Genomic DNA, 15,362 nt, shown 5'->3' with positions numbered 1-15,362 from the left:
AAGATTAATATAAGCTACGCCGTGTTCCGGAGCCGCGGGGGATTCTGGGAATTGGGGTTGTCAGTTGACAAATGGGGCTTTTGTTAACTTGTTTTGTTGTTAGGATTAAGTGGGGTTGATGGGTTCGGGATGTTATGTGGTTGTGTGTTGTTCTATTAACATTGTTCGTGTGTTCATTGTTGTCGACACCGTCACCGAGAGTGACGTGACCATCGTTTCGTGCAGCTGTTCCGTGTTGAAGTCTCGTTCAATAAAAACCAACTCTCGTTGTCGAGCGTTCAATAAAAACCAACTCTCGTTGTCGAGCGTGTCCCTCCCCTCAAGAAACGTGCCCCCCCCCCCCCCCTCAAACAACGTGTTCCCCCCCTACAAACGTGTCCCCCCCCCCCCCTCAACAAACGTGTCCCTTCCCCTCAACAAACGTGTCTCCCCCCCCCCCCCCGTCACCAACAGTGTACCCTCCCCCCCCCCCCCCCCTCAACAATCGTGTCCACAATCTGGCGCGAAACCCGTGAAACCCAAACCCCGAAACCTGCCTCCAGAGCGGCACGCGTGGATACTGTGGGTATAACACGCTGTTTTTACGTTGTAATAGTACGTATCCAGTGTTCATGGAAACGTACACCGTCAACGTTTTTTCTTGGCGACTGGGTTGGATGGTGGGTGGTAAACACAGTACTACGGGGGTGGAGCATTAAACCACTGTTTTTATACTGGAAGGATCAAACCCACAGAATGTCTTAAACCCACTTTCGGTAAGTAATCTGCAGTAGCAAAACAAAGTTGCACAGGAGGCTTAGACAGAATGAAGTGAACATCAGACGAGATGGCAGAACATCACTGATGGTATCTCTCTCCAGAGAGCCACCCAATGGCAACAGAGCGGGATTAACAAGCAGCGCTCCAACACTGCATAAACAATGGAGGAATTAGCCCCTCTGCCGGAGAACAACTGAACACAGCGGAATGTGTGACGGTGTGTGTGCATCAGTGTGGGTGTGACGTGTGTATATATTCTGTCTGCGTGTTTGTGGGTGTCTTTGCATGTGTGTTTTTCGATGTGCATACTTGAAGGTACTAGATTTGTACATATGTGTATAAGTGTTCTTGTATGAGTGTGTGGTATGAGTGTGTTTGTCTGTGCGTATGTAGGGTGTAGGGTGTATCTGTGGTTTGTCTTTGTGTGTGTGTGTGTGTGTGTGCACGTGCGTGCATGTGTAAGGGTGTGTGTGTGTGTGTGTGTGTGCGTGTGTATGTACGATTTTGTGTGTGTTTGTGGTGCGTGTGCGTATGTGTGCACGTGCGCAGCCTGTGTGAGTCCTATGTCTGTGACAGAGGCATGGAGTAACAGATTTGAGTGGAAGATTTTGATTCAAAGAGTTTGCTGAAATTAAAGTGATTCCCTGATGGAGGTTAGAGTGAGTCAGACACTAGCCCGCTGCCCAGGACCATTTGAGCTGTCATCCAAGCCGACAGTGACAACATGCTCATCTAACCTCCTCCACAGACTAGAGCTGTCTACCTTCCACCTCTCCAAGTGGAAGGTAGACAATTAAACATTTCAATTTGCCCGCTTTTAAGAAGCTAATTTCACCACCTGGTTTAGAGGTTGATAAGTGGTTGGAGACATGCTGTACACGTAGGAGGGCAGGAATCTCCTCTGGTTAATACCCATACCCTTGCAGCCTTCGAGCAGTAAGAATGTGGGAGTTTAGTTTCAGCCCTCCCGCTTTTGACGTTATCATTTGTGATCCGGAGCATATTTGGATGCAGCTGAGAGCGCTCATGACGTGATAAGTCTGCTTATTATTCCAGCCCACATTCTACTTCACCAACTTGTGTTGGCCCAAAGTGCTTAACAGCAAGGGACATTACAGTGGCAAAATGGACAAAATGGGGCAGGGAATAAAACACAAGGGCACCGCCACCTGGCCCAATGAGGGAGTGAATGGGATGTGTAAGCAATCCATCAAACTGTTAGTCTTGGTCTCTGATTGGTCTACTGTCAATGTCGCACTGATTGCCCTATTATCTTGTTCTTTAATGTCAGCTTCACAACTCTCCAGCGAACCCTACAGTCACTAATGCATCACCGTTGACATTGTCTGTACAATCCTTCACGTTAAACAGACGGACCAGACACAGATCAAACAAAGGAAGGCGTGTTGCAATAAAACTGGATGCAGGCATTTAAACATCGACCAGGGTGGTCAATGTTTAAACGATTTCCAACGCCATGGGGACAACGGTGCCGGCCACTCAAACTATGTCAACAGCGATGTGTCCTGAAGCAGCAAGCAATGTTCAGTCTAAGGGTGAGACATCAGCCTCAAGCATCCTGGGGCCGAACAGGAAGTAGATTCACATTCCCTACATGTTCAAAATAACTTCACCTAAATTCAACACTATGATTTCATCAAAAATAGGTTGGTTGAAGTTAAGTTAAAATCTTTCAATGAAACCTTTACTCCATAATGAGTATGAAATCGATCATTGAAAGTTTTACAATCACTGCCATTTGAGGCTGCCTGGCTGTTTACAATTACAAATGAAACGTGTATGATCCAACCATTACAACACATCACCGCTGTTAAACGCTTGATGACTATCAATCTATATTGACTTATTGTAATCGACTTTCCATTAGGTGGGACACAAGGGATGCTCTGCTTCATAAGCAGGCTGCTGTTGTTTCTTTAGGTGAACGTGAAACGTTCATTGCTACAGTGTGTATTAAACAGTATTAAACAGTATTAAACAGTGTTACTTGAGAAAACACCTGTCCCCCTTTCCGTCCATATTATTGCAATTCTACAAAGAATATTGTGAGAATAATGCAATGAATTAGACACACGATCGATATCATTGATTAGGACCCAATAAACTAATTTTGGCCAATCCGAAGATATAGTCGACTGCAGCCTAGTCTCACAAACAGGATTTAAGGTAAACATCTAAAGTGTGAGGGCAGAGGAGCTCAGGTTTTGGCCATGTTGTGACCTACTGAGCAGGACGGTGCCCTTCTGATCACCCCCAGCAGGGCCGTAGAGAGTGCCACTGCCTTCTCTGGTCCGGCTCGCTGTCACTCACACTAATGAATTGTCTTTGGCAAAAACGAAACAGGAAACAAGGCGTGAAAACATCCCTGGCAGATGTTGGTCTCAGGTAAGTTCTGTCTCTCTCAGGAGAACTACTTTAACATAGTAAGACTGCTTGATCCCACACCAGGGTTAGTGTGGGATCATAGGTGGGTCTATACACTCTGCAGCCAGTGATGAAGCCTGCTGTTGCACATCACTTTCTTTACTCTCATCTCAAGCATTCAGTAAAAGCACATGAGAATTAACAAAAAGGCTGCCAAAGGCTCTATTTAAAGGAGATATATTGTGGAATTTTCTCAAACAAGTAAACATAGTATAAGAGTTCCAGAAAACATGTTTTTGAAGCTGTTTGCTGGTATTAGCAAGGAAAAATCTCGCCTACCGCTATTTCCCTCTGTTTCAGTCCCTTCAGAATGCATTGTTTCTGGTGTCTGTAGCTTTGATACAAAAGAGCTGCTGCCCATTGATCAATGAGCTGTCAGAGTGAACCACAGCATGGAGAAGTGATTGTTGCTGTTTGCGGACTCCTGGAGCTCTATATCTATGTAACATAAGATAATAATAATATTATTATAATATAATATATAGGTATTTATATAATATTATATCTAATATCACGGCCAAAAGCTATGTGCGCTTCGGATGATATTATGAATCATAAAGACTGCGTCTGACGTCCCTGGTACTTCCACAACAAGTAAAGACTTGTGGTGGGGGTTATCTTGGCCATGGTTGAGAAGAATTGGGGGAAAAGGAACTTTGGCCTTGACACTCTGAAGTCCATGTTAAACCACGACATGGAGGAGAAAGGGATTGTACTCCGTGAGCTGAGCTGCCGGACTGCCGCCGAGGCTTCGGCGGCAGTCCAGCTCCCGGAGTACACCCGCCGGAGCTGCCGGCGGAGGGAACTCGGCAGAAGTCCGGCAGCTCAGCTCCGAGAGCACAATCCTTTTCTCCTCCATGTCTCCTCCTCCGGAATGCCACCTAAGCTTCGGCGGCAAGTGTTGTTTTCATAATATGTCCCCTTTAACTTAAAAGTAGCTCAGAAGAGGTTGAATAAATAAAGATAATACATTGTGGTTGTATGCTCATCATTTTTAACCATACATTTTTAACATCGCTTTTTATAGAAATTAATACGATATTAAACCTTAAATAATACACTACTGAATATTTAAATGAACTATGTAACTATAGACCCAATATAGCATAAGAGCACTTGCCAGTCGATTTCATATTGTATCCTAAATTCATATTGTATCTTAATTTCTTACAGTATCTGAAATTCCTACTGTATCTTAAATTCATAATCTATTTTATTTCATATTGTATCTTAATTTCAAATATTATCTTAATTTCATATTGAATCCTCAATGCATATTGTATCTTAATTCAATATTGTATCTTAATTTCATTTTGAATCTTAACTTCCACTGAACAGAAATGAGATTAACAGGCGACATAACCGTTGAGTTGAGTTGAGTTGCCGACTACAAAGTGAAGCTAAAGTTTGAAATAACACTCCTAACAAGAATTAGGTTTGAATAATAATAATAATATTAACCTTCATCACATGACTGTAAACGTTTAGTGAAACATTGATATGAAACAATACTACATCACATTCATTTTTCCGCTGTTCACATTTGTATTGAGGTTTTAGTTGCAGCCCAAAGAAATGAACTGAGGGAACACACAAACACACTTACCTTAGGCAGGAAACAGTAGAACCCCAATACAAAGTACAACTTTACATCCATCGTGATGTCTGGGTGCGTCACGCTGCAGGTTCTCAGGCCACTGAGCTCAGAGGAGGATTCTAGGAACCCGGACCACCAGGCGTCGGAGGGGACTGAGCTCAGATACAGGGAGGAAGAGTAGGAGGAAAAGGAGGAGGAGGCGGAGGAGGAGGGGGGAGGATGCTGCCACTCAATCGCGTCTTAGTGGCTCTGAATATAAAATGATCCGCCTCTAAATGTTCTCCTGCGTATTTTTAAAAAGCCATCCCATCAGTTCAGTGGGTGGGGGCGGGGGGCTCTGTATCATCTGGCATCTGCTGTTATAAAGACTGCATCATCTGCCACATGTATCGTGTTGATTTGTAAGTCGTGTTGATTTGTTTCCAGTGAAAGACCTCAAACGATGGATGTTGGTCAGGAGTCTGCTCCGTCCAGTATGAGGCTTTTACATTTTTTCATCTTTAAATCGATGCAGAAGTAACACACCAATCAAAGCCTTTCTGCTCCCCAGCCTCTTTGGAGTTAGCCTATTTCTGTCCAAGAGTCTCACATAAGTGTTTATTTGTTGGCCCCAAACAAAGAGCATTAAATGTCTTAAACATACCAATAATCCGATATACTATAGGTTATTACTCGTCGCTCTGGTTCTCCAGAGGAAATGTATATGCTTGGCTCTGAAATAAAGTTGAAGGATTTACGATAAGAAAAGCAGAATGACTAAATTGAGTTTTTAATTACAACACATTAATTATTGGGATTAATCTGGTCCCATGCTGTGGAACATTTAAGGTGTAATGTGTAGGATTTATTGACATCTAGCGGTGAGGTCGCAGATTAATAATTCTGGATGCTTGAACATGTTTAAATTGCAGCTTTTCTCTTAGAAAAACAACTTAATCGTGCAGCTTAGTTGTGTATCACGGGTAGGCTACTAGCTACCCAGTAATTTGACCTCGATGGGAGAGGCAGAATTGCTATTTTCAATATAATTTAAGTTGAACATGATTAAACTGAAGTTGCACATGATTTCCAATCGGGTTTGTTGGTCTTACATTATGAATTCTACAGGAAATTGCTGACAAGAGAAGATGCCAGTCTTTTGTGCAGCCTGCGGATGCGTTAATCTGCGAACTCTCGAAACGAGAACCCGTGGGATCACCTTTCACCTGTAGGATATTACAATATTATGACTTTTATTTTTAGGATAATCGTTAGTTACTTAGTGGAAGTATAAACAATACAGGTCCTGTTACACAGGAACAGCGGGGGTAGTATGACATAATAGTATTGCTAGATTGTTGTTGACACAAGGCTTTTTAGAATATGCTTGTTAACACAATCACTGAATGGAATTTTGGACACCTTTTTTTTTTTGTGTGGTTAATCGTAAATACTGATTGAAAATGTTGACAATAATTAATATATCTGGGTGCATTTCTCACTTTTTTAAGGTTTCAAACCTATGGTGGCATCATGCCTTCAGTGTGTCTTGAACAGCCACAAAGGCTGCACATATTATATTCATATTTTATCGTATTTTTCTAAATGCATACTTGACTGTAGATAGATTTGAGTGAAGTTACCAACACAATAGATTGCTGAGTTTTAGTAGCCCATATATTGATTTAACATAAATAACATGAATACCTTGTGCATGTGTGTATTTATTGCACCTATCTGTTCTGTTTAATGTTCATTTCATATGAAAACACATGGTTATAATTACATAAACACATCTCTGTACAGGATGGGGATTTCAACATGCAGCCTTTCTTGATGTATATTTGTAAAGGGAAATCTTGTACCTATTTTAGAACATTATTCTATTTTTCTTAGAACCTAACAATTATTCATAAGTATGTCCTGTCATACCTACATCTCTGACGTTTATAACAAACCAAACCGTTTGAAAATCGGTTGAAAATTGAGTAAGTTATGGTTATTTAAAAAGTACATGAATCACTACCAACACAATTTTATTGGTGAGCAGCTTACTGTGGTAAGATGGTCGCCAGTGGTGACGTTCGACTCCATTGGCCAGCACCGTGGACGAGGCATTTAGTTAATATATATATCTATGTCCAAAACAATGTCATCGTCCATTCCGTTTGTGTCAAGTCCGTCCAACAAGATGTTTTTTTTATTTTAATTTTTATTTTATTTTGCACACTGCAACATTAGATTTGATTTATCTTCAACGTCCCAGGTTGGCCTACATGCAGTTGGGAACCTGAACCTTAAAGCATATACATCCAGTAAAGCCGACTTAATTTCATCGTGGTCAACTGGGAACTGATCTATAAGCATAGCCCAAATCCAATCAGCAGGAAGCTGACCTTTATGTTATCCGAAGGTAGAGTTTATGTAACCATTGTTACATTGAGGACTTCGGAAAAGGATATTTTTTTACTCTGAAGGTAAAAGGTCAAGAACAATTCTCTGATGCGCTGCATACCGCAAATTAAGGAATGCAACACCACCGGGATTTTGACATGTACCCTTATGGCATCCGGTGTTGCCTGGATACCAGAGAACATCAGACAGTGCCTCCTGTTTCCTGAGTTACAGACAGATGCCGGTTGATGAGTTACTGTCGTACTGTTGCCTCTCCACTCAAGAGTAACATTAAGGTTCCTGTGGTATGGTTTAGTCCATGTATAAATAGGACTTGGGCTTGGTGAAGTGGACGTCTATGTCAGTAATAAACAGCAAGCATTGTGGAACCCTAGTACCACAGGGGCTTTGGGTTTATCACCTCTTCTTCCCTGCCCTCCGAGCTACACACAGACCCCATCTGTTACAAGGAACACAGACCCCAACTGCTACCAGAACTACAGACCACAACTGTTACAAGTGGGAATGGGTACGGCTGTAGCCCTTTGGTAGCTCTAGGCCAGATTGAGTTTTGCGCACCCCGTTCCAAAAGTGAGAGTTGCCCTGTTAATTGAAAATTAAACAATGTGTGATGCATGGACAACAAACAACAGAAAAGTTTCAGAACATTTTCTTTTTAATTCTTAAAAATAACTTATTACACACTCAAATTCTGGTTAAAAGTACGGATGAACTCCATTCAGTGTAGAGTTGCTCATGTGAGGAATCTTAAAAAAGCTAAATATGGCTAAAATATGATCTACCTCCATGCATAAATAAAAGATGCTCAAGAATATTTAACATGAAATTAACTTTATTAACTGTAGAAATAAGAACACTAAAAATACGAAAAAAGGGTCTCCTCGAAGGAATTGTATTAAAAAATACAAAATTTGCAAAAATACCCCACATTGGAAAATGATTTAAAAAAAATCATAAATTAAATAATAATCTGGTTGACAAGTAACCGTGTGGCTGACGGGACACCCTAGGGTGATCATGTTCAATAAACATGTTTTCTTTTGCTTGTTGTTCTAATTCTATGATTCGTGGGAATTAAGGGCGACATTAGAGGGCGCCCCCAACACATTTGTCGCCCAGGGCAATCGCCTAGTATGATTATTACAATCGCCCGCACCCCCCGTAACCGCTATACTTAAAACCGCATCCGACCGTGTTCCGACAGTAGTGCGAATTACATTCCGCACCCGACCTGCTATAAATTGATACCGAAGCCCAACCCGCACCCGAAGGAAAATTAGACACATTAGATGAAACGCCGGGGAATTACACTATCTGGTGTTTGGCGTGGTGATTTAGATATATATTATTTCATGGTCCGTTAGTTGACTTCTCGCTTGCTGCGCTGTATGAACTGAGCAGGGATGGCAAGGATAAATCTGGCAATCTGAGCAATATTGGGAAATGAACAACCTCCCCACCACGATAACACATCAAAAGAGTAACTCTAAGTGTTTTGTTTTCAAAATAAGCAGCAACTTCGTCCCAATAATGTGGTGTGGAGCCTCATCACTGGAATCCTCTACGTCCGATAGTTTGTCCGCTGATACTCAAGCTTGCTTCTCTGTGGGGGCCGGGGATACTGCTCAGTCACTGCTCTCATCATTTTGAAATGCAGACATATTTTGTAGATGTGTCACTTGTAATGTTCTTTTTATTTGCACATGACGCCTTGAAAATTTGTAAGCCTTGAGCACGGCACATGTTATCAGGGAGAAACCAGCTGAGACGCACCGCAGTGAACAAAGGGGACATGATTAGATTTCTTTCCCATAAAATAACATTGCATGCCTTTGTCAGCAACGAACTTGACATAAAGACAACATTTGTTGAACGTCAGACCTGAGTAGCAGTCCCAGTCCTGCTGATGTGATCTGAATTTGTTGTCGTTTGTGGTTTGTTTTTGTAGACTGCCGAGAGAATTGAGGAAGTAAGACTATGTGTTAGCACTGGACAGTAGTCGGCTGACGTTTTGTTCTTGGTTGAGGACTTCTGCCATATTATTCTTTTACACGTATAGATAAATATTTCATGGTTCAATAGTTCAACAAAGTGTTCCATTTTTGTCACTGTATCAACAAGTACTCTGGCTGGTAGATTTAGGATTCAAATGTTTAACCCTTAAATTATGTCCCGTATCATGTCAGTTAGCCCCTGCTCGGACCCATCATCCAATCAAATAAACACCTTTACTACCACCGTATATTCTGTATCTGCAGTTTAATCTAATCGGAATCTTGATCCGTAGTCTCTACTCTTTCGCCAAAGCTCTTGGCGGTTCTTAAAAATAATGGGTTGTTCAGAAATGGGGACAATTAGGGTGTTTTGAGTTGTGTTTAAATCTCCTTCCTGGCAGCTAGCGGTTGCTGAGTTCTTCAAGGAAAGTGATCGAATCCAAAGGAATAGCTTTAAAGAGACTTTATTTGGTATAAAGTATTTTCGGTATGGTAAACTGATACTCTGAAGCAAAGAGAGATTGAAGATGTATCTAAGCACGTGCGAGTGTCTCCTAGCTGATCAAAAACATTAACCCATGTATGTCTAATAGCTGCCAAGAAGATTCTGAAGACATGCTCGATCTGTAGGCTGTTATGGTCTGAAACAGCGCGGTCCGGAAGTAGTGGGAGGAGCCGATGTGAGGTAACCCTCGGCTTTCTCGCCTGGTCTGTGGTGCTGCCTTCTGTGGCTAAAGTATTTATTGCAGCCTTCAGTAAGGTCTTGCTCCCCTTGTGGCTATGTATAGTATTTACGGCTTATATGTATGGTCCTACTCCCTAGTGGTTAAGTGAGGGAAATATAGCTTGTGTTCTTAAAATACGTAACAATCCCTCCTTGGTCATCTCAGATGACCATACAATAATATTTTAAATCATAAACACCAATTTTGCTGAGTTCTTCAAGGAAAGTGATCGAATCCAAAGGAATAGCTTTAAAGAGACTTTATTTGGTATAAAGTATTTTCGGTATGGTAAACTGATACTCTGAAGCAAAGAGAGATTGAAGATGTATCTAAGCACGTGCAAGTGTTTCCTAGCTGATCAAAAACATTAACCCATGTATGTCTAATAGCTGCCAAGAAGATTCTGAAGACATGCTCGATCTGTAGGCGGTTATGGTCTGAAACAGTGCGGTCCGGAAGTAGTGGGAGGAGCCGATGTGAGGTAACCCTCGGCTTTCTCGCCTGGTCTGTGGTGCTGCCTTCTGTGGCTAAAGTATTTATTGCAGCCTTCAGTAAGGTCTTGCTCCCCTTGTGGCTATGTATAGTATTTACGGCTTATATGTATGGTCCTACTCCCTAGTGGTTAAGTGAGGGAAATATAGCTTGTGTTCTTAAAATACGTAACACGGTAGAAACCTTCGTAAAAAAGATCCAGCCCTGTCAGATGGAGGGGGGGACACTTTGTGCCCCTCGGCCCTGTTCAACACAAGAAGGTCATGGACAGCCATGACTGAGGTAAATCTGTTCCTTTCATTGATATGTACCCACTAGAGTACATATGAATAGATGATTATAGATAATGACCAACGTGATAACGCCATGCCTGAATGAAGCAACCAGCAGTCGGTCATGGGTAGTATGAATCTATCTAGGACGGGGATGTCCTGATGGTCGTTCCCTAGGGAACGGGGTGAGAGCAAGATAACACGCACGCTGCAGCAAACAATCAGAGATCAAGGTCAGGGGGAAGAGAAACAGTTTAAGAGACGAATCATGTAGCATGGAAACATATGAAAGCGGTCCTGGATCTCTTGTTCATCACCTGACGACTCCCTGCCACATTTCAGACCTCCGGTCTTTATAGTTCACAACAGTTTCAGTAAATCACAGCTTCTTCCATTTTAGTTGGCAAGAAACAGACACTCTCCACCTATCTGACTCCCTCTCTTTCGACTGTCTCATTGTCTCTTTGTCTCTCTGTCTTTGTCTTCGCTCTCTCTCTCTCTCTCTCTCTCTCTCTCTCTCTCGCTCTCGCTCTCGCTCTCTCTCTCGCTCTCACTCTCTCTCTCTATGTGCATCTCTTTCCCCTTCCCTTTCAGCTGTTCTCCAGCGGGTGAAACCATGAACCTCCATGTTATTTTTAACATGGATTATCATTCCCGTAATGATAACCATCCTTTGCTCCAGCTTTGCTCACTTTGAGAAACACAGGATGGCATGAAGTTTTGATGTCATCTGAATGCTTTAACACTTCAGCCCAGAGATGATGAGATTGAGACGGGGGACCACGGACCAGGAGGCTGACTCATCCATCCCAGCCATGCATCAAACGTGAGGAGACAGCTGGCCAGCCTCCTGGGGACTCACAGTGTCCTGCTTTCCCAAGACGCTCCAGAAATACACAGTACCACTAGCATGTGACTGTAGTCTCTCTGTAGTAGTGTTACTACTACACTAGTAGTTACAGCAATGCTGTCACGTACTAATGGCACTACTACTACTATAATTACTATCACTACGACTGCTATTTATCATGTACTAGTGGTAGTGCTATTTTTACTTCTACTTCTATAAACATTAACAATATTACTATTACTTCTAATTACTACTTTCAATAATGATTATTATTATCAGGTAACAATAGTTTAGTATTATACATTTCACAATAATAAGATATATATGTATGCAATAATAAAATGTATGTTCAACACATTTTTCCTGCTGTGCTGTATTCATGATGCCGGTCTGGTGCCACGACGTCATCTTGCAACCTGCGACAGAAGGTCAGCGAGCATCTGAACACAAAATAACCAGAATCCGATGGACCTGCGGCCACATGATGGAGGAGAGCAGGAACCACAGCAGGCCCAGCCAGGGGATCAGGAGAAGTAACTTTGTATTTGGGGAGTGGTGAATTTTATTTTAGGGGGGGCTGAAAGTTTGTAAACCAAACCCCTGTAGGGGGGTCTGGGGGCTTTTGTGATTTTCATATAAAAACGAGGCATTCTGATGCATAAGACAAAATAGAACATTTCCTTACAAAGACGAATGGAGCCGGGGAACTAAGTTTTAACTTAATTTATTTGCCTTGTAGAATTCAGCAAGATTAAACGTGCAAATACTCATTTTTCTTCCGCTTATCCGGGGTCGGGTCGCGGGGGGAGCAGCTCAAGCAGGGGGCCCCAGACTTCCCTTTCCCGGGCCACATTGACCAATTCTGACGGGGGGATCCCGAGGCGTTCCCAGGCCAGTGTTGAGATATAATCTCTCCACCTAGTCCTGGGTCTTCCCCGAGGTCTCCTCCCCACTGGACGTGCCTGAAACACCTCCCAAGGAAGGCGCCCAGTGGGCATCCTTACCAGATGCCCGAACCACCTCAGCTGACTCCTTTCTAATGGTACGGCCACACCAAACGCGTTACCTGCGTACCACGCATATAAAATCGGCAATTTTTCCATAGGGAAGCATTGGTTTACACGCGTATGAGGTGCGTACACGCGTATCATGCGTACCAAGCAACATTTTACTCGCTGTAGGGGCGTATGAGGCGCGTACATATACGCGCGTATATATACGCGCGCACATATACGCGCGCACATATACGCGCGTACATGTACGCGAGGAGTTCAAAAAATTGAACTTTTTACGCTCATACGCGCCGCAATAGCCAATCAGCGTTGAGCTTGACCCGACGTCACTGGCAGAGAGTAGTGAGCTTGGACAGAAGCATACGGCCGACATCTTTCTTTATTCTGTGTGGAAATAGTAACATAGTTACGCCATTAAATGCTTTTATGGAAACATTTTTAGCGAGAAATGTGCCTTTTACTTTCATAATGTTCGCTCGGTGAATGTGAAGGATGTTTGGTTTGATAGTTATGACGAAGAGGGAACGCTCTGTTCACTTGCATGGACAGAGTCTCTGGTTACTAAGCAACCTCAACGTCTTGCTGGACTATATATCTGCTGATCAACACTACGAATGCTGGAAACACACCAGACACACCATGTGAAGTTATTTAACCCGATTATTGTTATTTATATCCGAGATTATTTAATCTAACCCGATCTAAACTCTATCACCCAAACACGGCGACGTTTGGGTTTCCTACCTCGGACTCCAGAGCAGCCATGTCCATGGCAGCCACGGCCGGCAACTTTCTTTATTCTGAGTGGAAATAGTAACATAGTTACGCCATTAAATGCGTTTATGGAAACATTTCTAGCGAGAAATGTGCATTTTACTCTCATAATGTTCGCTCGGTGAATGTGAAGGATGTTTGGTTTGATAGTTATGACCAGGCGCGTCGTTAGCTATTGAAAACATCCGGGGCTTTAGCCCTGGGGGGAGCACCGTCCTGACTCCTGCGTGCTACGGTATCTTAATTAATTAAATAATTAATTAATTAATTAATGTATCGATTAATTAATTAAGGGCGCCCCCAACACATAGGTCGCCTATGCCGAGCGCCAGGGCAAAAATAAGACATTAGAATAGCCTATATAGCCTGCGTGCACCTACCCGATGTCAAGAAGCCATCGCTGCTCCGACGGACCTTTCTCCCCCAGCCAGGCAACGGCAAGTAAGTAGTGGTCTGCTTTTATGTTTCATTTAAGTTATTACTTATTGTCAGTGTAGGTTTAATGTTACAGATAAAAACATGCTTTATATTTAGTCAGCATTTCAGAGTTCTAATGTTTTCCCGGAATATGCATTCCTAAACTGTTCACGTCAAGTTCTCTTTAAGATCGCATGAGATGATATGTGCTATCGCGCGACCTGTAACCAGGAAGTAAACACTCGCTTGCATGAAATGATATGGGCTATCGCGCGACGTGTAACCAGGATGTAGATTTAAATAATGAAAAAATAATCTTCCCAGACTGTTTCTGTTACTTGCTTATGCTGTATGCAAGTTGTTTAAGAAGCTTATCTCCATATAAATCTGAGCTGTACATGAATCTGTTAATGAAGTCTCATTTCGACTCCTTCCTCCACTTCACTATTCATGTTCTGTTGCTTGCAGTTAACTACAGCCGCCCTTCCTGGGTAACGCCACCACCAATCCCTGGTCATCCATTGAAGCCATCTCTCTCACTCTGTACAGTCACACTGTTGCCGCTTCATTCTCATTGTCTCATAATCTCATTATTATGGCTGCTGTGGATGCTTTAAAAAATAAACATTTTTCTCTTAGGTAAAATCAAACCAGTGGGATGTTAGATTGAAAACCTCCAAAGCAATGTATTAAAAATTGAAAGACAGTCCTATGTGAAGTTTCTTTTTTGGGGATTTTCAAAATGAGGTACCAGAATGGATTGTCAACCCACTGTTTCTCAACCCTCTCTGATTATTACTATGAGTAGTAGTATTGCATGCATACAGTAGCCTACTCACATCAGCGTCACAGTAAGCCTATAGAGGCTGCAACCATTTGCTTCTCAAAAGATTGTAGTGTTTTAGAATGAACAACCACTAGAGAGACAAGACAAGACTAATTTTGATTGACAAGTTGGCTAGATTTATATATGTATTTATATTATTTTTTTATTTATAAGAATGAAAGAAATTGTGTAATTAAAGAATAAAACAATGATTGATGTATTTTTGTTTGAATAACATAACCAGTGCCAGCGCCGGCATAGAGTGGCGAAGTCACGCCCCTTCCGGTAGGGCTCATGGGACCTATGAGATCGAAAAATATGAATGGGTGTCAATGGAGAGAAAATAATTATTTTCTGGTCCCAGTCTTTATATGCCCTGGATTACACATATGTTGTTTGTGGATTTAAAGGATACTTTTTCATGCAAAGAGTTCGACCGTTTATTGTGCAATTGTTCAGATAAAGGCTGTAGAGAAAACACAACGAGAAAGACTACACGGCTCGTATGTGACGTCACGCTCCCTGCGACTGGCGTGGAGAAGACCGACAATCTTCCCATCGGCATAACTGAAACTCTGCACGTGCCCCGATTTATAATGGTTTTCACCTCTTTCGATGCTTTTATCCTCCCCTTGGAAAAAGCGGTGAAGTGGGGCAGAGAGATCGCCATCTCTGTGCCGAGTTCCAAGGGCGGGTGTGGTGACGTATATCATATGCGTCTAGAGCAGCGAAGAGCTGTAGTTCACAAAGCGGCCTCACATAAAACCTAAAATTATCAAACTTCTTCATGAACATTTATAGTTT

General features: G+C 42.4%; 1 long non-coding RNA gene across 1 annotated transcript; it reads left to right on the top strand.

The window, feature by feature from the left end:
* Window positions 1-13,466: 13,466 nt before the first annotated feature.
* LOC132452561 (uncharacterized) lies at window positions 13,467-14,444 on the top strand. Its single transcript, XR_009524403.1, has 2 exons — window positions 13,467-13,756; window positions 14,201-14,444. It is a non-coding gene; the product is annotated as an uncharacterized LOC132452561 (long non-coding RNA).
* The last annotated feature ends 918 nt before the right edge of the window (window positions 14,445-15,362 follow it).

The sequence above is a fragment of the Gadus macrocephalus genome, chromosome 23 (assembly GCF_031168955.1).
Source record: "Gadus macrocephalus chromosome 23, ASM3116895v1".
NCBI lineage: Eukaryota > Metazoa > Chordata > Actinopteri > Gadiformes > Gadidae > Gadus > Gadus macrocephalus.
This window is presented reverse-complemented; position numbering and strand designations above follow the sequence as displayed.